Source organism: Bos grunniens, chromosome X, assembly GCF_055505025.1.
Source record: "Bos grunniens cultivar Pamir isolate PY7600 chromosome X, Bosgru_T2T1.0, whole genome shotgun sequence".
In the NCBI taxonomy this organism is placed as follows: domain Eukaryota; kingdom Metazoa; phylum Chordata; class Mammalia; order Artiodactyla; family Bovidae; genus Bos; species Bos grunniens.
In genome coordinates, this window is record NC_141194.1 from 53,033,295 (window position 1) to 53,056,907 (window position 23,613).

Genomic DNA, 23,613 nt, shown 5'->3' on the forward strand with positions numbered 1-23,613 from the left:
TCACTGTGGGGATGGGAAAACTGGCAGCAGCAGTCCTAGAAGGTATCCCTTGGTGTAATCCCTCTTGGAGGTCACCATTAACCCAACTATAGAGCCCTAGACCCAGGGCTGGGTCACCTCAAGCCAAACAACTGACAAAATCCATCATCAAATAATTGGACTTAAGTTTTACTGAACATGCCATCAGAGCAAGACCCAGTATTTCCCACTGCCAGTCCCTCCCATTAAGAAGCTTACACAAGAATCTTAGCCTCATCCACCAGAAGGCAGACAGAAAAAGCAAGAACTATATTCCTGCAGCTGTTAGAATTAAAACCACATCAAAGAAAGCTAATCAGCATGAAAAAGAAGAGGGTTATGTCCCAGCTCAAGGGACAAAATAAAGCCCCAGAAAAACAACTAAATGAAGTGGAGAGAGGCAACCTTCCAGAAAAATGATTCAGAATGATAGTGAAGATGATCCAGGATCTTGGAAAAAGCATGGAGAAAATGTAAGAAACGTTTACCAAAGATCTAGAAATACTAAAGCACAAGCAAACAGAGATGAGCAACACACCAGAAGGAATCAATAGCAGAATAACGGAGGCAGAAGAACGGATAAGTGACCTGGAAGACGGAATGGTGGAAATCACAGCCTTGAAGACATAATGGTAGAAATCACTGCTGAAGAACAGAATATAGAAAAAAGAATCAAAGAAAATGAAGACAGCCTAAGAAACCTCTAGTACATTATTACACCAACAACACATTTTAAGCATCCCAGAAGAAAAAGAAAGAGAGAAAGGACTCGAGAAAATATATGAAGAGATAATAGCTGAAAACTTCCCTAACATGGGAAAGGAAATGGTCAACCAAGTCCAGGAGGCACAGAGTCTCAGACAGGATAAATCCAAGCAGGAACACATCAAGACACGTAGTAATCAAACTAATGAAAAGCAAAGACAAAAATTAAACACTAAAAGCAACAAGGAAAAAACAACAAATAACCGACAAAGGAACTTCCATACGGTTATCAGCTGATTTCTCAACAGAAACTATACAGAAGGGAATGGCATGGTATATTTAAGGTGATGAAAGGGAAGAACCTACAACCAAGAATACTCTACCCAGCAAGACTCTCCTTCAGATTTGACAGAGAAATCAAAAGCTTTCCAGACAAGCAAAAATTAAGAGAATTGAGCATCATCAAACCAGCTTTACAACAAATGCTAAAGGAACTTCTCTAGGCAGGAAACACACGAGAAGGAAAAGACCAACACAAAATAAACCCAAAATAAAGTGGTAATAGGATCATGCATATAGAAAATTACCTTAAGTGTACATGGATTGAATACATCAACCAAAAGACAAAGACAGGCTAGTACATAAAAACAGGTGCATGTATGTACTTCCACTTATCACATCATTTTACTTAACCCACCAAATTGTATATAATTATGTTATATTCATGCATGCTAAGTTGCTTCAGTCATGACTGACTCTGTGTGATTCTATGGACTGTAGCCTGCCAGGCCTCTGTCCATGGGATGTTAGTTTAATCATATTTCCATTATGGCTTGCAATTCTAATTATCTTTTTATTTTTTGTCTGGTTATTGAATGTGAAAATTGATAAACATCTTTTACTATTGCAACTATGTAACTATTATTTGCTAAATACCATTGTATCATGATTGGTCAACAGAAAACAATGTAATTCTATATCACTTAAACCACCATTTAATAGAAAAGCCCATAACCACTTTTTAAATTCCAGATGTATATCAAAATTATCTTGGAATTTTCTGAAAAATACAAATGCCCAGGCATTGCTTTTTTCTCCAAAGCTCCAAATGTGTTTTTAATGAGCAGCCATGTTTAAAAACAATTAGTCTATATGATGATCTTTTACTTCTAATTTTTTAACTTTTTCTATTTCGTATTCAGTGTTCCCATTTCACTTAGTTTGTTTTCCAGTTTCTCCATCTCTTTGTTGTTGTTCTTTCTCAAGCCCTTTTTAAAAAAAAATTATTTATTTAAATTGGAGGCTAATTACTTTACAATATTGTGGTGGTTTTTGCCATACAATGACATGAATCAGCCATGAGTGTACACGTGTTCCCCATCCTGAACCCCCCTCCCACCTCTCTCCCCATCCCATCCCTCAGGGTCATCCCAGTGCACCCTGTCTCATGCATCAAACCTGGACTGGCGATCTCTTTCACATATGATAATATACATGTTTCAATGCTATTCTCCCAAATCATCCCACCCTCGCCTTCTCCCACCGAGTCCAAAAGCCTGTTTTTCACATCTGTGTCTCTTTTGCTGCCTTGCATACAGGGTCATCATTATCATCTTTCTAAATTCAATATATATGTGTTAATATACTGTATTGGTACTTTTCTTTCTGACTTACTTCACTCTGTATGATAGGCTCCAGTTTCATCCACCTCATTAGAACTGATTCAAATGCATTCTTTTTAATAGCTGAGTAATGTTCCATTGTGTATATGTACCACAGCTTTCTTATCATCTGCCAATGGACATCTAGGTTGCTTCCATGTCCTAGCTTCCATGTAAACAGTGCTGCGATGAACATTGGGGTATATGTGTCTCTTTCAATTCTGGTTTCCTCGGTGTGTATGCCCAGCAGTGGGATTGCTAGGTCAAATGGCAGTTTTATTTCCAGTTTTTTAAGGAATCTCCACACTATTCTCCAGATTGGCTGTACTAGTTTGCATTCCCACTAACAGGGTAAGAGGGTTCCCTTTTCTCCACACCCTCTTCAGCATTTATTGTTTGTAGACTTTTTGATAACAGCTATTCTGACTGGCATGAGATGGTACCTCATTGTGGTTTTGATTTGCATTTCTCTGATAATGAGTGATGTTGAGCATCTTTTCATGTGTTTGTTAGCCATCTGTATGTCTTCTTTGGAGAAATGTCTGTTTAGTTCTTTGGCCCATTTTTTGATTGGGTCATTTATTTTTCTGGTATTGAGCTACAGAAGTTGCTTCTCAAGCCCTTTTTAAGCATAGTAGAAAAGCTTTTGTATACATATATATATAAATAGCATGCATAATATATATTCTAGAAAACTCATTAATTTTTGCCTAGCTGAAAATTTTATGACATCTTGATTCCACTTGTTTGAATTAATATGAACAGAATGCTAAATCTGTAATTTATATTCACTCAAAACTTTGATATAGTTCCATGTACTTTGGCATCTAGTATTATGGCTAAAAGTCTAGAAAGTTTATTACCTTAATGATTAAAAAAAATTTGTTATTGAGGCTTGAAATTTCTAATTCAATTCTGAGAATATAAAGAAATACTATATTGTTTAAAAATATATAAAATTAACATGTGATGCCACACTATTAACTACAGTGCAGATTTTGTTCAAACTTCACAGTTTTATGCTAGTGTCCACTATTTTCATTCACACCTCATTCCAGATACCACACAGTATTTAGTTGCATTGAGTACCTTCAGCTGCCTGCAACAAATTCTGGTAAATTCTCTCTTCAGTTTTATTCTGTTACAAGTATTTTCTAGTTTTCCTTGTTATGGCTTCTTCACAGCCACCATTTAAAAGTGGGCATTTAATTTCAAAATACATGAGGTTTTAAAAAAATCTCTGATATTAATTTCTCATTTAAATGCTTTCCTCTCTCCAATCACCCTCTGTGTGTTTTCAGTCTTCTAATTTTATTGAGGCTTTCAGTGGCTAGGTCAAAGATCTCTGTTGGTAAATGTCACATTGCACTTGAAAATATGTGGGCTATTTTCAAATATCTTTTGATACTGGTTTCTAAAATAATTCCACAGTTATAAGGGCACAGACTCTGTAGGACTTCAACACATTTAGACCATGAAACTTTTGCACCTTGTTTTATGTCCCTAAACATAAACTGGATATGTTCCAGTGTCTCCCAACTTATAGTCAATGGGAACTTGAAAAGAATTTATACCCTACTGTTGTGTGAAAATTGTAAAAATATTAATTATGTAAAAAAAATAAAAACTATGAAACACTGATGAAAGAAATTGGAGATGATACCAAAAAAGGGCAAGATATTCCATGCTTTTGGATTAGAAAAATTAATCTGTTGAAATGGCCATTCTATCCAAAGCAATTTATACACTTAATGCAATTCCTATCAAAATACCCATGACATATTTCATACTACTGGAACAAACAATCCTAAATTTCACATGGAAACACAAAAGACCCCAAACTGTCGAATATTTAGGAAAAAAGAGTACTGGAGATATCATCCTCCAAGACTTCAGACTATACTACAAATCTATAGTAATCAAAACAATATGGCACTGGCACGGATCAATGGAACAGACAGAAAGCCCAGAAACAAAGCCAAACGTCTATGATCAATTAATCTATGACAAAAGAGACCAGAATATACATTGGAGAATAGATAGTCTCATCATCATCAAGTAGTATTGGGAACACTGGACACCTACATGTAAAATAATGAGAACATTTTCTCACATCATAGACAAAAGTAAACTCAAAATGGATTAAAAACCTAAAGGTTAAGACCTGAAACCAAAAAGCTTCTGGAAGAGAACACAGAACATTCTTTGATATAAATCATAACGATGTTTTCTTGGATCTTTTTCCTAAAGAAAAAAGAAAAAGCAAAAATAAACAAATGTGACCTAATTAACTTAAAAGCTTTTGTACAGCAAAGGAAACCATAAATGAAACCAAAAGAAAACCTACAGAACCAGAGAAAATATGTGCAAATGACTCGACCAACAAGGGGTTAATATCCAAAATATAAAAGGCTCATACAATTCAGTATCAAAAACAAACAACTTAATAAAAAATCGGCTGAAGACACTAACAGACATTCTTCCGACAAAGACATACAGGTGGCCAACAGGCACATGAAAATATGTTCAGCACTGCTAATCACCAGACAAATGTAAATCAAAACTACAATGAGATACCACAATGAGGTCTATCACCTCACACCTGTCAGAAAGGCTGTCATCAAAAAGAACACCAGTAACAAATGTTGGTGAGGATGTAGAGAAAAGGGAAGCTTCTCACACTGTTGGTGGCAATGTATATTGGTGCAGTCACTATGGAAAACACTATGGAAGCTCCTCAAAAAAACTAAACCTAAGAACTACCATGTGATTCAGCAACTCTACTCCTGTGTACATATCCAAAGAAAATGGAAACATTCATTCAAAAAGATACATAGACCTCAATCTTCATCAAGTCCAGTCTCTCAGTCCTGTCCGACTCTTTGCAACAGCATGAATCGCAGCACGCCAGGCCTCCCTGTCCATCACCACCCTGTCCATCACCAACTCCCGGAGTTCACTCAAACTTACGTCCATGGAGTCAGTGATGCCATCCAGCCATCTCATCCTCTGTCATCCCCTTCTCCTCCTGCCCCCAATCCCTCCCAGCATCAGAGTCTTTTCCAATGAGTCAACTCTTCGCATGAGGTGGCCAAAGTACTGGAGTTTCAGCTTCAGCATCATTTCTTCCAAAGAACATCCAGGGCTAATCTTCTTTAGAATGGACTGGTTGGATCTCCTTGCAGTCCAAGGGACTCTCAAGAGTCTTCTCCAACACCACAGTTCAAAAGCATCAATTCTTCGGTGCTCATGGAAAAACAGACTGGTTCCAAATTGGGAAAGGAGTACATCAAGGCTGTATACTGTCACCCTACTTATTTAACTTCTATGCAGAGTACATCACGTGAAATGCTAGGCTAGATGAATCACAAGGTGAACCACCATATGACTTGGTAGCTCCAGTCACAGATAGAGTGGAGCTGGAAATTACTGGTCCAAAACAGTCACGGACAGAGGAGACTGAAGACAGGAGAGGGGAAATTTATTCTGAGAGAGAAACTCAGATCGCCACAAGAGGGCACAACAAGAATGCAGTATTTCCCCTGGTTCCCCTCCATTTTTCCTGCTGCTCATTCTCATCTTTTTTGCCCACACCCTTCACCCTCACATGCGTGTATTTCTGAGATTCTGTCCTGCTCCCCCTTCTCACTCCACATATTCTCTTGGGGCAGTCTCATTCATACCTTAATTAAAATCACCACCTCTGCATTTGACCTCCAAAACTATCTAACCCTACTTTCTTCACAGCAGCAGAATAAAATTGCTGGTTGCTTATTGAGTAATTCCTCTTGGACATTCCAAAGGTGCTTCAGATTTCAACTGTTCAAAATTGAACTCATCATTTTTGCCCTCAAACCTGTTCCTCATTTTGAGTTCCCCAGCTCAGGGAATGGCTTTTAAATCTCAACCACCCAAGGCAGTAAGAAAACTGAGAATCATCCTAGATTCCTTCTTCTCATCAGCCTTCACATATCCTCCAGTCAGGCACCAAGTTCTTAATTCCTTATATACATGTATTCTAATTTCATTCCCACTGCCTTAACTCAGGCATCAACATCTCTCCTCTTTTGTAATAGCCTCTGAAATGGTCTCCCTGTACCCAGTTCTGTCTTCTTCAGTGTATCCATCACAATCTCACCCACTGGATATTTCTAAAGTGCAAATCTTACCCTGTTAATTCTTTGACTGAAATCCCCAAATGTCTTCCCACTGTTCTTAGTATAGCATTCAAGGCTCTCCATGATCCAGCCGCTATCTCCTGCTTATTAAATACCCTCTCACTCTCTATGTTCCAAGTTTACTAATGATCTTGAACATATCATAAACATACTGTAAACATTGAATTATTTCATATAATGTGTGTTTGCTCATACCACCACTGCTTGAAATGACTCTTTCTTTCTCAGATCCAACAGTTAAAACTGACAACACACCTTTCAAGATGTATGCATTAATTTTTTTCTGGAACCCTCTCTCACCCAGCAGAATTAACTATTTCTTTCTTTTTGTCTCTAATGTATTCTATATAGACTTTTTATCAAGCATCTGTGATATGTTGCTGTGTAGATTTGTTTACATGTCTCTTTTTACTAACATCAGTTTCTCTATGACCAGGAACATATCTTTTGCTTATCTCTATCAAACTATATATCAGAGTACCTGGTATAGAGAAGAAACTTAAAATATTTCTTTAAAAAATCATCATCAGGATGTAGTATATGAGGCCAGCCTGATGCCAGTCTCCGATCTCTGGCAAATATCAGTAATCTGCCAAACAGTTGCCCCCTTGCACCTCAGAATCACTGTCAAGACAGCATAGTATGAAAACCTATTTCAATCGGTTGGAATAGGCACAAAACACTTATTTATCTTGGAATGTAGGCTGTCACAATGGAGCGCCTAAGTAATAAGAAGAGTTGATCTAAGAGAACTAGCATGGGAGAAGTAACATAACTAATGGCAGAGTATCTCCTAAACACTCTTTCAACAGTATGTTGTACCAAAAATCGGCACTGGGAGGTAAATTCTGTCCATGTGCATACAGACTGCCCACTGAAGAAACATCTTATCATCAGAAGAAACAAAACCCCATATATTGGTATTCTGATTTATACTTCAATTTTGTCTCAACTGATTCAGAAAATATTCCTAAGGATCAGAAATCTGGTAACAAAGTGCTGTACCTGAGCTAACAGGCGTATCACACCTGGAGAAACCATGAATCGACATATCTTCATTCCTTCTGCATCCAGGACCCCTGGGAAAAGTACTGCTGCTGCTAAGTCGCTTCAGTCGTGTCCGACTCTGTGCGACCCCACAGATAGCAGCCCACCAGGCTCCCCCGTCCCTGGGATTCCCCAGGAAAGAACACTGGAGTGGGTTGCCATTTCCTTCTCCAATGCATGAAAGTGAAAAGTGAAAGTGAAGTCGCTCAGTCGTGCCCGACTCTTAGCGACCCCACGGACTGCAGCCCACCAGGCTCCTCCGTCCATGGGATTTTCCAGGCAAGAGTACTGGAGTGGGGTGCCATTACCTTCTCTGGGGAAAAGTACAGAAAAGGATAAAAGCTCTTTCCTTAAATGGAACAATTTATTGGAGCACTGTTTCCAAATCTTAAGACCATAACACATATATAAAACGTGACATGTACAGACACGAGGCTATACTCGACAAGACTTTTCATGGCCAGAAGTAACTGGCCTGGAACCTCCAGGCAAACTGGGCTACCTGTGCAGTGTATTAGTTTCCTATCATCAGTACTAATTACCACAAACTTAGTGACTTAAAGCAGCATTACGTCTATTCTTTTATAATTCTAGAAGTCAAAAGTCTAAAATGGGTTCACAAGGTTGCATTCCTTCTGGAAGTTCTAGGGGAGAATCCATTTTCTTGCTTTTTCCAGCTTCCAGAGAGTCTACATTTCTTAGTTCATGACTCTTTTACTCATTATCAAAGCCAGCAACTTAGCATCTTCTTTCCTCCCTGCAGCCCATGGGGTCGCAGAGTCAGACATGACTTAGCGACTGAAAAACAACAACAAAACTGTCTTTGCCAATTTCAGAGTCTACACCATAAGAAGTGGTTATGAAGAACATTTGAGAAGAGAATCAAGCTATTAATGAAATCTTTCAAAATTGGAGGTGATCCCTATTCAAAGGGAGTTATAGGATAAACTCTTTATAACCTTTACTCCATTTTTTGGAGACCGATGTGCAATTTCTGGGAGTATTTACCAGATCCCACAACTGACTGAATGCTACAAAAACTCACTGCACTGAAGAATGAATTGTGATTTCTGGAATGAATCCCTAAATGATAAATAAAGGCTAACACATCTCTGAAGATTTACACATTGCCATTATAAACTCAGAAGAATTAAACTCTCTGGGATTCAAATCCTAGCTCTTCCAGTGATAGCTCTGTGACATTGGGGAAATTCTTTCATCTCTTTTTCTCAGTTTCTTCATGTGCAAAAAAAGAATGAGAGTTCCTATATTATGACTGTTGTAAGAATTAAATGATTAAACTATGTAAAGTTCTTATAGTGCTTAGCACATGGCTGTTATTGTTCAGTTGCTAAGTCATATCCAACTCTTTATGACCTCATGGACGGCAGCAAGCCAGGATTTCCTGTACTTCACCATCTCCCAGAGTTTCTCAAACTCATGTCCATTGAGTTGGTGATACCATCCAACCATCTAATCCTCTGTTGCCCCCTTCTCCTCTGCCCTCAATCTTTCCCAGCATCAGGGTCTTTTCCAAAGAGTTGGCTCTTCGCATAAAGTGGCCAAAGTACTGGAGCTTCAGCTTCAGCATCAGTCCTTCCAATGACTATTCAGGGTTGATTTCCTTTAGGATTGACTGGTTTGATCTCCCTGAGGTCCAAGGGATTCTCAAGAGTCTTTTCCAGCACCACAATTCAAAATTATCAATTCTTTGGCACTCAGTCTTCTTTACATGGTCCAACTCTCACACATGGTAGGTGCATAATTATATGCAATAACTGGAAAGCATTTTAATTAACTTTTATTATAAACCTTCTTTTCATTTCTACCAAAATTTGATTTTTCTCACAAAGACCTTTCCATAGCATTACACTAATACGATTCCTGTATTGTCTAATGCTGAGTAAAATTACACTTCAAACTGAAGGCCTTTCTACATTTACTGCACTATGAACTCACTGATATCAAATAAGGCTAAATCCTGCTGAAAGCATACTTATAATTTTTATTTACACAGAGGGTCTTGCCTTTATGAATCATTTAATGATAGATAAGACAGCCTCTAATTTAAGGCTTCTTCATTCTAGTAGTTTCTTTTCACCATGAATTTGCCGATGATAAAGAAGGATCTCTTTCCATCTCCACTATGAATTTTCTGATGTTTTACAGGGCTGATATCAGCAAAATCTCTTTTCCACATTCATTACACGCATAAGGTTTCTTTGCACCATGAATTCTTCCATACTTAGTAAGGTCTGAACTGGATCTGAAAAGCTTTCCACACAGGCATTACAAGCATGGAGGATTTTTTTTCCCATCAAATATTCTCTTCTCTCTCTCATGTTTCAAAAGAAAATCTCTGAGCTTTTCTTAAAGTCTTTTCCAGTTAATACATTCACAGGGTTTCTCTTCACTATGCTTCTTCATATACTGGAAAAAGCTTGATTATTCACTGCAATTTCTTTCACATTGGGAATGTTTCCCTACCCTATGAAATTTCTGGTGTTGAAGGAGAATTGAGCTCTGCCTGAAGGCCTTCCCACATTTTTACAGTCACATGAATGAATAAGTTCTCAGGAGTGAATCCTCAGATGTCAAATAAAACCAACCTCAATGACTAAAAATTACTTTATATTCATTACCTTCATAAGATTTCTCTCTACTAGAATATTCTGAGGCATCAAGCATGAACACTAACAACAACATCAAAAAGCTTTCAGACACTAAATACACATAGAATTTCTGTGCATCAAAAATCTCCCAGTGTCATACATTCTAAAAATTTTTCAGAGTGATAGTCCTAGGAACTGTAACTCTATGCTATTTCTTCTAGAGGTTTTCCTCATATAGCAGACATCTAGCTCAGCCTATTCTCAGCCATCGCACTCTCAGCCTTTCTCTTCAGTAGGATTATTTTTATAAGTGGCAGGCAGTGTTGTGCCTGCAACAGACCTCCCTGGAAAAGGGAACATGTTAGATTCATTCCTGCCAAGCTTTCTTGAAGCCTATGTCATCACATGTTAGTCTTCTCCACAAAAGAGACTCTGACCAATTGGTCTTAGATTCTGGATTCATAATATTCTCTGAAATTTGGCTTTTTCTGAAATTTCCCTCTATCGAGTAGATCGTACTTAATTATAAATGATAGATCCTCAAACATAAATGGGTATAAAATATGTGTAAACCATTCACAAAAAGGAAATACAAACAGATAATAAACACATGAAATACGTCACCTTATTAGTCATCAATAACTGAAACAAATTGAAACAACCATGTGAGGTTAACTGTTCCTTTTTCATTCTCACCAAGCAATTTATATGAGTGCATGTTTGATTGTGGTCTTTGCTGTTATGAATGTAAACTGGTACCAGTTTCTAGAAAACAACTTCCCAATGTGTAATTATCAGTCAGAAAAATAGTTGTACCTTTTGAGCCACTCTTTAGAAAATCTATCCAACAGAATGGTCAGATTGCAAATAAAAATTCACGTACAAAATGACTCAAGGAAGCATTAATATTAGTGAAAAAATGGAAACACAAAATATCCAAAAACATGGAAACTGCAGTATACTCAAAAAATTGCAGTATACTCTTCTGATGGGATATTATGCAGACATCAAAAATGTTGCCAAAAGTTGTTATTGACAAGGGAGATTCTCATGAGATAATTTTTAAAGAAAGCAGGTTTTAGAGGAGAAAGTATGAGCTGATTGCATCCCTTCAAAATTCTTATGTTGAAGTCCTAACCTCCAATACCTCAGAATGTGACTATCTGGATACAGGACCTTTAAAGAGGTAATTTAGTTAAAATGAGGTCATTAGGGTAGGCCTTTATCCAATATGGCTGGTGTCCTTACAGGAAAAAGTTAGAACACTGAGACACACAGCAGAAAGAACATGTAAAGACATGACACAGAAGAAAAGATAGCTATCTACAAGCCAAGGAGAGAGGACCGAGAAGAAACCAACCCTATCAACACCCTGTATTTTGTTATGGCAGTACTGGCAATGGCAAACTAATATAGCAGAATACAAAACTGTATATACTGAAAGAAAATATATCAATTAGTTAATAGGATTTATAGCTGGGTAATGAAATGAACAAGTTTATTTCCTTCCCTATAAAGTTTTAATACAAAATATGTTTTAAAAAAGGTAAAGATATCCATAAGCAAACAATTTTAAAAGAACTGACAGAAAAAAATCATATAACTTTTACTTGATGAAGCTGCCAAAATGAGGTAGAAAGAAAATTGGTCAGAAAAGTAAGACCCAGGAACTTCTTGGCTTTGTCTCATTTTTAGGTGGCTGCTCAACTCAGGAAGGCTTAGAGAAGCAAAGTAATGTCAGGATGACTGGTTTGTTTGGAAGGTAGTGGCAGAGACAGTGAAGGAAATTCAACTGAGTAGAGAAATCAGAAGATGACCTGAACAAAGGAGGTGCTAAGAGTGAAAAGCAAGGATTTGGAAGAAGGAAGACAGCAAGACATTCATTTTCAGGGTACTGAAAAAGGGGAAGCAATAGAGAAGTAAGAAGTAACTGGGCATGCTAACAAAAAGGCAGCCACAAAGAAAACAGGAAAAAATCCTCCTTTGCCTGGTCTTGTGGCCCCCACCAGATGGAGAGTTTGAGAGGGGCATAGGGGTTCAGAATGTCACCCCAAAATATGCCATGTTCGCATATTGATTATTTTGAATTAAAGGTACTTGAGAAACAGCTAGTACAAGGATACTCTGGACCTCCTTTGTCTCCCTGAAAGCAGGAGAAAAGTTTCTCAAGGGAAAGATATCTTCCGTGTGGTAGAAGGCATCCTTATCACCAGAGACAGGTAATTTAGAGCCCAAGACGGCCGGACAGAAACCTTATTAATTCTTTACTATTTACTACTTCTAGCCCCAAACCCTCTATGCCTTGTTGATACTTCATAAATTTATTGGGTTTTGTCTAAAAGGTATATAACAGCTCTGCTCTGGTCACTTGAGTTTCACATTTTTGTAGGACTACTGTACATACAAAATTAAATTAGCTTTTCTGATTTGAGAGAATACCATTGAAACACGTACATCACCATATGTAAACTACATAACCAGTGCAAACTCGGTGCATGAAGCAGGTCACTCAAAGCTGGTGCTCTGGGACAACCCAAAGGGATAGGGTTGTGGAAAAGGTAGGAGGGGGATTCAGGATGGGGGAACACATGTGCGCCCATGGCTGATTCATGTTGTTATATGGCAAAAACATCACAATATGTGAAGTAATCATCTTCCAATTAAAATTAATTTAAAAATTAAATTAGTTTTTCTCCTGTTAATCTGTCATATGTCAATTATTAGACCAGCCAAAGAACCTAGAAACGAAGAAGGAAAAAATTTCCCGCCCCTACAATTGCAACAATAAGGATAACAAAAGCACAAGCACTTCACTGAAAGGCTGTACTTCACATGGAAAACCTTGAGAGATAGATATTATTTCAAATACATAGATGAAGAAACTGATGGTCAGAGAGGGGAACTGACCAGTATTTTAGAATTAGTAAGTAGGGGAACTGACAGCCAATTCAAGTATGCCTGGCTCTTAACCTGTGTTTTCCCACCATGCAAAGGGGCCTGTGGGCACCAACCAAAATTCCAAAACTACCTTAACACTATCTAATAAAGGTATAAGTTCACAAGCCTCTGCCTGCCTCAGTTTCCTTTCTGTGCTCACCTAAGAAGATTTCTTTCTGGGTTTCTTTGTCCTCAGCTCTTTCCAAGTTCAGCTGGGAATTTATTTTGGTCTTTTGATGTGGAAAATCCTGCAGTTGAAAAGGAAACAAAACTTTGTGGTTAGAATTGGGGTACTTCATGTCCCTAAATTCAGTTCTGAAAGGTATAGGGAGGGCGGTGGAAGGGCGTTTTTTACTCAGGAGGTTTCAGAACCAGGCAAAGGTCTTATGAAAGAGGCATAGAAATGTTTGTGTTTCCAAGGGCCAGGGAGAGGGTACTGACCTTGATCAATGAAAACTCGATAAAAAAAAAAAAAAAAGTCATTTACTCTTCATGGATTTGTTCCATAATCCACAAACAAAAAACTCTGGAATCCAAAGGTTAGAGTGCACTGAACTGGTTAAGCACATAGCCTTCAGGGTTAAACAGAGCAAGGCTAAAATCCCAATGTTGTTTCTTCCTTGCTATTGGACCTTGGGCAAGTATCTTTGCTTTTTTGAGCACTGGATGTGTGGAAACAATGTTGCCTGCCATTCCAGTAAACAACAGATGTTATCCACCGTCAAGTCAACAGGCACCGGAGACGCCACCCCCCGCCCCCGCGCCCGACCCCCCCACCCCCTGCCTCCCTCCACGTGGTTCATTCTGAAGGGAATAGAGAAAAACAGGAAGCAATCTATGCTGGGGACACTTGCTCTAGATAGTCATAAAATCCATATGTAAGAAATAAATTGATCCCAGACTCCTGCATCTTCCCAAACATAAACACTAAAATCATTAACTAGAGATGTATATCTTTGTGATTAACAATAATATTTTGAGGTTTGAGTACATTTTTTTCCCAGAAAAAAAAAAAAAAAAAACCTCCTATATATCCTGTTTCCTCCCTCAGTAAGGTTCCCGAATCAAACTTAACTCCCAACTTTTAGGTTGTACATTTTAATTCAGCCAACAGATCTTTCCTTTCTAAAATGAAGAAAATAAAACCCTAAAGGTAATGAAACATCCTGAGCCTAAATCTTATCTCAAAAATAAAAAAAAGGCAGGAAAGAGTTCGAGGAAAATTTTCTAGTTCTGGTAATTGCCCCCCAGCTTGTTTGGACAAACTCTCATAATAAAACAACTGAAAAAAATCTTGGTAAAAAAGAAGTAACAACTACCTGAAAACAACAAAAACGGCAATAAAAATATGGCAACAAAGCAACACCATGAGAAAAGGGGAACCTAGAAAAGTAAATATAAGCAGAGGCAATTTCTGCCCTGAGGGCAATCCCCACAAATTTAACTTCCATTTCAGTTGTCTTGAAAGGCAAAGGAAACAGATTAAAGCCCAGAACTACTTACAGTAGGAAAACTATCAGGAGACCCTCCCTACAACCAGCTGGATAGATGGGAAGGAGGTCATTTTGCAGCTCAACTACAGGACTTGCCCTGGGATCCTTGAACCTTGAATTAGACAAAGAAGCAAATCAGCAGGATAACAGAAAAGATTTCAAACACTGGGATTAGCAAACCCAAGCCATAAATAAGTATTTTTCACAGATAAATAACAAACTTAGATATTTCCAAGCAACAGGAAATTATAACTAGTATATAATAATTAAACCTAATCAAACTAAAAAAAAATACAATATCCTAAATGAAAAGTTCAAGGAATAGCTTCAGTAGGGAGACTAGGAAAATAATTTGTGAAAATTTAAGACAAGTCAGAGGAAATTAAAAAGAGTCAAAAGGTGGAAAGTACAGAAGAATGTAAGTATAGGTGTGTGCACACTAAATCGCTTCACTCATGTCCGATTCTGTGCAACCCTATGGACTGTGGCCTGCCAGGCTCCTTTGTCCATGTAATTTTCCAGCAAGAATACTGGAGTAGGTTGCTATTTCCCCCTCCAGGCAATCTTCCTGACCCAGGGATTGAACCTGGGTTTCTTACAACTCCTGCATTGGTAGGTGGGTTCTTTACCACTAGCGCCACCTGGAAAGCCCCAGAAGACTGTAAGAGATTCAAATTGCTCTTACTCACCAAGCAGGTATAAGAACTTTGTAAAAGTGATCACACTAAATCTTAACTACTTTATGAGACACAAAATACAGAATTTCACTGATAATAAATAAAATCCTTTTCATATCTTTTTCCATTTCTAAAAGAAAAATTGGGCTCCAGACCTGCTTTTTCTTTAAAAATATTCTAGTAAAAGTCCATAACTTAATTTTACAAATGCAAATGTTCACAATCAACAAAAGGAAAATCAAAAAGAGATGTGGGCTCTGGACTCACTCCCCTACAGCCTTGGAGGGGTGGAAATCATTTTGCTTCACAATCATTTCAAATATTCTAAATTTGAAAGATGTTAAATTGAGAATTTTAATAAGATGTCAATCTTGTGCTCTTTTACAATACGGAGACTTATGAATATTCATTACTTCTACCAACTAATTCTATTCTCTGTTAATACAAATCTTTCCTTAAAAGTATTATTTAAAGAAAGGGATAAGACTTCTACAACTTTAGAAACTGATGTTTTGTTCTATGAAAATAACCCACAAAAGAAACGTGTAATTCTTACTTGATAATTCATTAACCTGGTATGGTAGACAAAATAATGGCCTTCCCAAGATGTCCACATCCTGATCCTGTGAATTTGTCACCTTACATAGCAAATGGAACTCTGCATTTGAGATTAAGGATTTTGAGATGAAGAGATTATCCTGAATTATCCTGGTGGACTCGATGTAATTACAAGAGTCTTTATAAGAAGGAAGCAGGAGGATCAGTCAGAGAAGGAGCTATGAACATGAAAGTAGAAGGTCAGAATCAGAGAGATGAAGATGATATACGGGTAGATCTAAAGATGGAGAAAAAGACCATGAACCAAGGGAATGCTGGAAGCCTCTAAGAAGCTGCAAAAAGCAAGGAAACAGATTTCCCCTTAGAACCTCAGGCGGGAGCTCAACTCTGATAATACACTGATTTTAGGACTGCTGACCTCCAGAACTGCAAGACAGTAAATTTGTGTTTATTATCTATGCCACAATTTTTACAGCAGCAATAGGAAACTAATACATCTGGTGATAAAGTTGAAATTGCCATCTCTCTATTTAAAAACAGATTAATACTTTTAAGATCATTCTGACAAATTGGGTAGGGATCATTGGCACTTTCTTCTCTACCCATAGGCATGGGTAAACATAAACCCATGATTCCACTGGACTCACTATGTAAAAAATACTTTGAGAGGATGTATTTATAATGATTTCTATTTCACCAGTGAGAAAAATGAAACATCTAAGGTCAGTGCACAAAGAGCCAGGATTCAAATCCCTATCTACTGGCTACAAAGTCCAATATTTTTTCACTACATCTTGCTGCCTCTCAAACTACTTGGGATGTGATGAAGAGAGGGTAGAACATCTAAATCTATTCCTCAGACAAACCACAGCTGCACAAAAAACTCCATGTTTGTGAGATACTCTTGCTGTAATTCCATGCTTATAATGAGCAACATGATGTTTTCTTAGTTTGACTTTCCAAGTACCCCAAATGACATGCCCTAGAAAGAGGACCTGAGTGTTCTGGGCTATCAGAAAGAAAATATTAGTGTAAGACATATGTGCTTTTCTCTCTGTATATATCTTAGTCTCAGTAAATTAATTTGTGTTTGTTTATCACCAAGTTTCATTTTAGCATTTCACAAATGCTAAAGACCAAATCCTGGACGTGCAAGCATGCTAAGTCGCTTCAGTCGTGTCTGACTGCACAACTCCATGAACTGTAGCCTGCCAGGCTCCTCAGTTCATGGGATTCTCCAGGCAAGAATACTAGAGTGGGTTGCTATGCCCTTCCCTCCAGGGGATCTTCCTGACCCAAGGATCTTAGAGCTCCTGCATTGCAGGGTTCTTTATCACTAGCACCACCCAGATAGTAGTCACTTAACTGAAATACTACCATCTGGTGGCTCAGTGGTAAAGAATTTACCTGCAATGGGGGAGATGTGGTTTGATCCCTGGGTTGAAAAGATACCCTGGAGAAGGAAATGGCAACTCACTCCAGTATTCTTGCCTGGGAAATCCCACGGTCAGAAGAGCCTGACAGGCTACAGTCCATGGGGTCAGAGAGTCAGACACGACTTATCGACTAAACAACAACAGGGTTTTTTATTAAGTACTGGTAAAATTTCCAAATAAAGGTAATTTCCTTTCTTTGATGAATTTTACAGTATTTACACATCAAACACAGCTCGTTAGAGCAGGAGGCCTCAAGAGATGCTCAAGTGAAACTGTTTCACAAAAGAATTCTACTTTACTTTATCTACAGTGACATCAACTTACAGAGGTATAAGGACTGAATGGGAAAAACAATTGCAGTTATTCACAAATTACATGAACAAACCAAAAGCATTTTCCAATGATTCACTGAACTGTATAATTCATGTATAAAACACACTTCTAAGTATGTTTTACATAAATATTATGTAAAAACTCATAAAATTTGCAAATGAACAATTGGGCCTGGACAAAGGTTAGTAAGGTTAATGGATCTAAAAACCATACACCAGAAACAAGCATTCCTATACTCTAGTCACAACAAATTACAAAACATAATTTAAAAATATTAACTAGAGCAACAAAAACTACCAGTACAAAGAAACAAAACAGGTATGAGACCCTTGCAGAGAAAATTATAAAACTTTTTTCAAAGACATTAAAAATACCTAGATAAAAGGAGAGATAAACTATATTCTTGTTGTAAAGATGCCATTTCTGTATCTATAATCTGTAACTAAAATGTAGTTCTAATCAAAATTTCAGTTTCTTAGAGACCGTATTAACCTTATCTCAAAATTCATATGAAAAAGTAAACAGCAAAGACCATACTTTTGAGGGAGAGGAATAAGGAAGGGGTCTTTCCCTATCAAATATCAGATACATTATAAAACTACAGTAATTAACAGTGTAATACTAGTGTAGAAGAGACAAATAGACCAGTGGAACAGAACAGAAAATCTAAAAACAGATACATAAATATATACATACATAACAACTTGGTATATTATAGAGACAGCATTATAAATCTGTGGAGAAAAACAGACAACACAGTAAACAGTCCTGAACTACTTATTAATCATTCAGAAAAAAATGAAGACCTCTACATAGTACAATACATAAAAATGAATTCAAAGTGAGTCATAAATCTAATTCTGAAGATTACAAGAATTTTATAGGAAGATATACTAGAACAGGGAGAAGGCAATGGCAACCCACTCCAGTGTTCTTGCCTGGAGAATCCCAGGGACGGGGGAGCCTGGTGGGCTGCCGTCTATGGGGTCGCACAGAGTCGGACACGACTGAAGTGACTTAGCAGCAGCAGCATACTAGAACACCTTTATGAAATCACGATGAGAAAGAATTCCTTCAAAAAGATGCAAAAACCATGGCATATAGAGAAATTGATAATTTCATAGGGAAATGGAAGTGGCTGCTCTTCCATGAAGGCTGAGGTGATCAATCAGTTCAATTCAGTCGCTCAGTCATGTCCTCTTTGCAACCCTATGAACCACAGCACGCCAGGCCTCCCTGTCCATCACCAACTGCCAGAGTCTACCCAAACCCATGTCCATTGAGTCGGTGATGCCACCCAACCATCTCATCCTCTGTCATCCCCTTCTCCTCCTGCCCTCAATCTTTCCCAGCATCAGGGTCTTTTCAAATAAGTCAGCTCTTCATACCAAGTGGCCAAAGTACTGGAGTTTCAGCTTCAACATCAGTCCTTCCAAGGAACACCCAGGACTGATATCCTTTAGGATGGACTGGTTGGATCTCCTTTCACTCCAAGGGACTCTCAAGAGTCTTCTCCAATACCACAGTTCAAAAGCATCAATTCTTCAGTGCTCAGCTTTCTTTATAGTCCAACTCTCACATCCATACATGACCACTGAAAAAACCATAGCCTTGACTAGACGGACCTTTGTTGACAAAGTAATGTCTCTGCTTTTTAAGGTGATCAATATCATAGCATAAATTGAACCATTTATGCAACTATTTCTATCTGCCCCCCTTTTCTAGCTTGTCTAGACCAGAGTGGCCTCCAACTGTCCATTTCTTCAGGTAGTTCCCAAGCTCAAGACTAGATGACCTACATGGTCTAGATGACCACCTGCTCTCTGGTCCCAACATCCAGAGGATTCTCATCCACTGCCAGGTTAACTGCTACTTCTATGGAAAATAAGTTCTTCCCATGGGCCCTTCCAGGAGGTCTTCTCTGAACCTTGCCCCAGGATGGGTTAGAGATACCCTCCTCCATATTGCTACTGAAAGTACCACACCCTGGTCTCATCATCAGAATATTCCCTGTTGCAATGCCTGTGTCTATCTCACCCACCAGACTCAGTAGAAAATACATCTAATTCAACTACACCTGCTTATTTTGCAGCAAAGAGTCTATCTATATCACTACATTTTAACTTATTTTCTTTATTAACAGTTTCTAGCTAATTTTTCTAAGGTTTGCAATCAACTGATCTTCTCCATTGGTATCCTAGCACTTCTAACATTCTCAGACTTCGTACGTTTTCCTCTCTCATCTACTATGGCTTCCCCCTTTGTTCACTCACATTTTTTGTCTACCAGGGCCTTGGGAAAACATTTTTCTAATAACCAAGAAAACAAATAGAGGAAATGAAAAGTAGGAAGGTATGCTCATTGCCTCCTGAAGTTATCTGTTCACTATTCTCCTTCCCACCTAGAATCTCTCCTTTGTGATCTCCAGGATCCCCTCCTCCTTGAAAAATAAGCTCAAAACACCCTTCAGTGATGTATAGAACACACCCTTCACCTCCAAGCCATAAACGGAGCCTGAGCCTGCTGGATCTCCCACATCCCTGGTCGCAAAATTCCCAACTGGTAAACTACACACACTGGTATGTGAAACCTCTGCATAACATAGTACTCAAGCAACATCTGTCAGACGGACATTCTCAGGTGGCTTGCCCTGTGAAAGAGAGCAAAGCCCAATGTGTCATAAAAGATAACAGGCCCCTACACTAACTGTACTATAGGACTACACTGTAGTGTCCAACTGGTAATAAAGAGGATGTTTTCTAGAACATAGAATAACAAAAGTTATTCTACAATAATTTTTCCATGTGAGTATGTATGAAAATGCAGCCAGAGCATTAAACAGACTGACACAAACAGAAGCCAAAGGATGAAAGGACATCAAGTGGAGAAGCACAATAAATATGCCACTGCTTTCAATATCTTGAAAATTCTAATTCTCAACATACATAGAGAAAACAGAAATAATAACAGTAAAAAGTAAAGAAACAGTGAACTAAAATATGAAATAAGCACCTCCTAATTTTAAATATGCTCTCAGGATCTTCCCAACCCAGGGACTGAACCTGTGTCTCTTACATCTCTTACACTGGCAAATGGGTTCTTTACCACTAGTGGAACCTGGGAAGCCCAATTTTAAATATGCTGTAATATTAATGAAATAACTTATACATAGTCAGATCCAAGAAGTACATTAAATACTAACTTTAATTAAGGTTTAGAGCTATTATTCTATTATTAGTTTTAAAATAAAAAATCAATAATACATATGCATAATATTTCACATCTTAATATAAAACATTTTGTCAATTTTCTGAAAGTTGATAAACTCAATTTTTGACCACTGTAAGTGTATTTCCACTAAATTCAGGTAATTCAAGGTGTGCCATAAACAAACAAGCATAAAAAATGAGACTCTGGACAGGAGGACTGTACTGGAGTGGGTTGCCATTGCCTTCTCCAAAAGAATGTATAGAACCATGCAAAACTCAGTAGAACAAAGGAACTAGAGGGAAAAAACAGGAGTATTAGTAGGACTGGACCTACCCTTGGTGGGTGGGGGACTTGAAGCAGGGATCCAATCCCTACCGCAGGGCAACTGTCTGAGTCAGAGGAGAAACATTTAAGGCTGAGAGTGAAACAGCTGATCTGTGGCAACCTAAATGGAATGAGAATCAGACAGTCCTTGCCGCAGCCATACTTATGGTAAGCAGGAACGCGGGTGTCCTGGAAGTGGCAGCAGCTAGGAGCTGGAGTTTAGGGATTGTGGAGCAATCCCAGGGCAAGGGCTGCTGTTGACTGCAGCAAGATGGATCAAGGGGATGTGAGGGAGGAGATCATGGTGGGAAATGCCTGTGGAGGAAAGCCAGGCAGCCATTGAAGCAAGGCGATACTGCTGAGTCACATGTAGGGGCTAGAGTCATCACCATAGCCTCTCCCTCTCCATAGGCCAGCATCAGCAGCTGAATAATAGAGAGGCTGGCCGATCAAGTAGGACCCCACCCAGGGTGATCCTTTAAGTGACTTAAGTACTGAACTATAAAGTAGGACCCCAGTCGGGGGGGGGGGCCTCTATGTGCCTGATGTGCTGAACAACAAAGAAGGACCCCAGGCAAGGGATGCCTTTAAGTGCCTGAATGGGCAGAGCTACAGAGAAAGACTAGCCAAAGAGGCCTTCTGATTGCCACCTACAAGAGGCTCGAAAAAAGACTCTGATAGGGACATAATTCCTGCCATGGAGGCAGTTTGTGTCCCTGAACACTTGGCTCTGCCAGGGTCCCTGCAAGCCAAGCAGCTGTACCACCTTCATGCTCAACTCTCACTGGAGCAGAGCTGCCACTGGCAAAAAAAAAAAAAAAAAAAAAGTCTTGTGTTTATGCGCTCAGGGTCGCTTTGGTCCTGTCTGACTCTTTGCGACTCTGTAGAGTGTGGCCTGCCAGGCTTCTCTGTCAGAGAAGGAGTCCTCCAGGCAAGAATACTGGAGCATATTGGCAAACACTGGGTGCCATACCCTTCTAAAGCATGGTATTTCCTGCTGCCCTAGCCGCCAATGCCCCTGAGTACCTGGTGCTGCCAGAACCTCTGTGACCCAAGCAGCTGCACCACTTCCACACCTGGCCCTCAAAGGGGCAAACCCAAGCCCTCCAGGGCAGCCTCAGGAGCTAAACCCCAGTGGACAACCCACATATAGAGGTGGAAATAAAACCACAATTGAAACCCAGGGGCAGTATGGCTAAGGAAGAAGACCCAAAACCTTCCCACCAGCTATACAAGCTACAGATTAAATCCACACGATCAACTAAGCAGACTCTGTGTCTATGGAATATATAAAAGGCCATTGAGAGCTCCCACAAAAGAAAACGCACTGGCTGTGATAGCTGTGGACATTGGAGGCAGAACACACAGGAGTAGGACCAGATTAGAATCTGAAGAGCCCTGACGGCAGGTCCAAAGATCAGTACCCTATTGGAGGGCATCCTAGGGAGGTAAGGTGGATGGTGATTCCCAGCACGGGAAAGGACTCTGACAGTAGAGAATCAAAAAAAAAAGAAACATTTATTATTCTTATTTTTTGACTTGTTCTGTAGATTCTTTTGGATTTTTTTTTTTTTCATTTTTTTTCCCCTTCCCCCTGCCACCCCCACCCTGGTCTGTTGTGGTTGTCGATTTTATTGGCACTAAGAAATCCAATGAAACTTTTGAGCTTTTTCTGTTTTCTCACTCACATTTTTTATTGTTGTCATAAACTTCTGCCTCTACATTAGGCTTTTGCAGTTGTATGGAGTTTTCCTTTTTTTCATTTTAATTTTTAAAACCTATTTTTATTTTTTCCAAATTTATTCTCCTTTCTTTGCTTTTCCTACTGTTCTTTTCCCCTTGTAGTTAATCTTTAATGTATATAAATCCTCTTCATCTCACTCTATTTAACTTATCTGTTCTTTCTTTCTTTCCTTTCCTCTCAACATATTTGTTAGTTTTGTTTTCATTGCTTTATTCCCCACTTGGCACCTTGCTTTATTTTTGTTTTCCAGTTTGTGCTTAAGTTAGTTTTGTTCTTAACTGGTAAATATAATTTTTTCTTTCCTTTGTTCGCCAGATCAATCTACTGTACTGTATTTTTGTTGGACTGTTTTCACTTTGCTCATGGGTGTATATGTGTATATTCCATTATTTTAATTATCACTTGCCTGATTTTGTAACTGCCATTTGTCTGGGGTTCATCTTTGGTTTCTCATTTTTGGATATTTGTTTTACTCTCCCTTAATGCCATAACAAACCACTTGTGGAATCTTTGTTCCTGACCAGAGATCAAACCCTGAGCCATTGGGAGTGGGAGCACTGACTCCAAGACCCTAGACAACCAGAGAACTAACCCTAGGGAGTATCAAATCATGAGAACTCACACAAAGGAAACCACTTGAATACAAGACCCGGCATTACCCAACCACCAGTAGCACCCTG

At 38.7% G+C, this 23,613-nt stretch overlaps 1 protein-coding gene across 6 annotated transcripts in view; it reads right to left on the reverse strand.

The window, feature by feature from the left end:
* The window catches only part of MAGED1 (MAGE family member D1), a 79,786-nt gene that overhangs the window by 33,054 nt on the left and 23,119 nt on the right, over positions 1 to 23,613 (reverse strand). For 2 of the 6 annotated variants that reach the window (XM_086388745.1, XM_086388740.1), the window contains exons 2-3: positions 14,662 to 14,763; positions 13,319 to 13,406 (exon numbers count right to left, since the gene is read on the reverse strand). The exons of 2 other annotated variants lie outside the window; for them this stretch is intronic. The gene's annotated coding sequence lies outside the window, so the exon portion shown is untranslated. The remainder of the gene's footprint in view (positions 1 to 13,318; positions 13,407 to 14,661; positions 14,764 to 23,613) is intronic. 2 more of the 6 variants (XM_086388744.1, XM_086388741.1) reach the window with 1 other exon arrangement.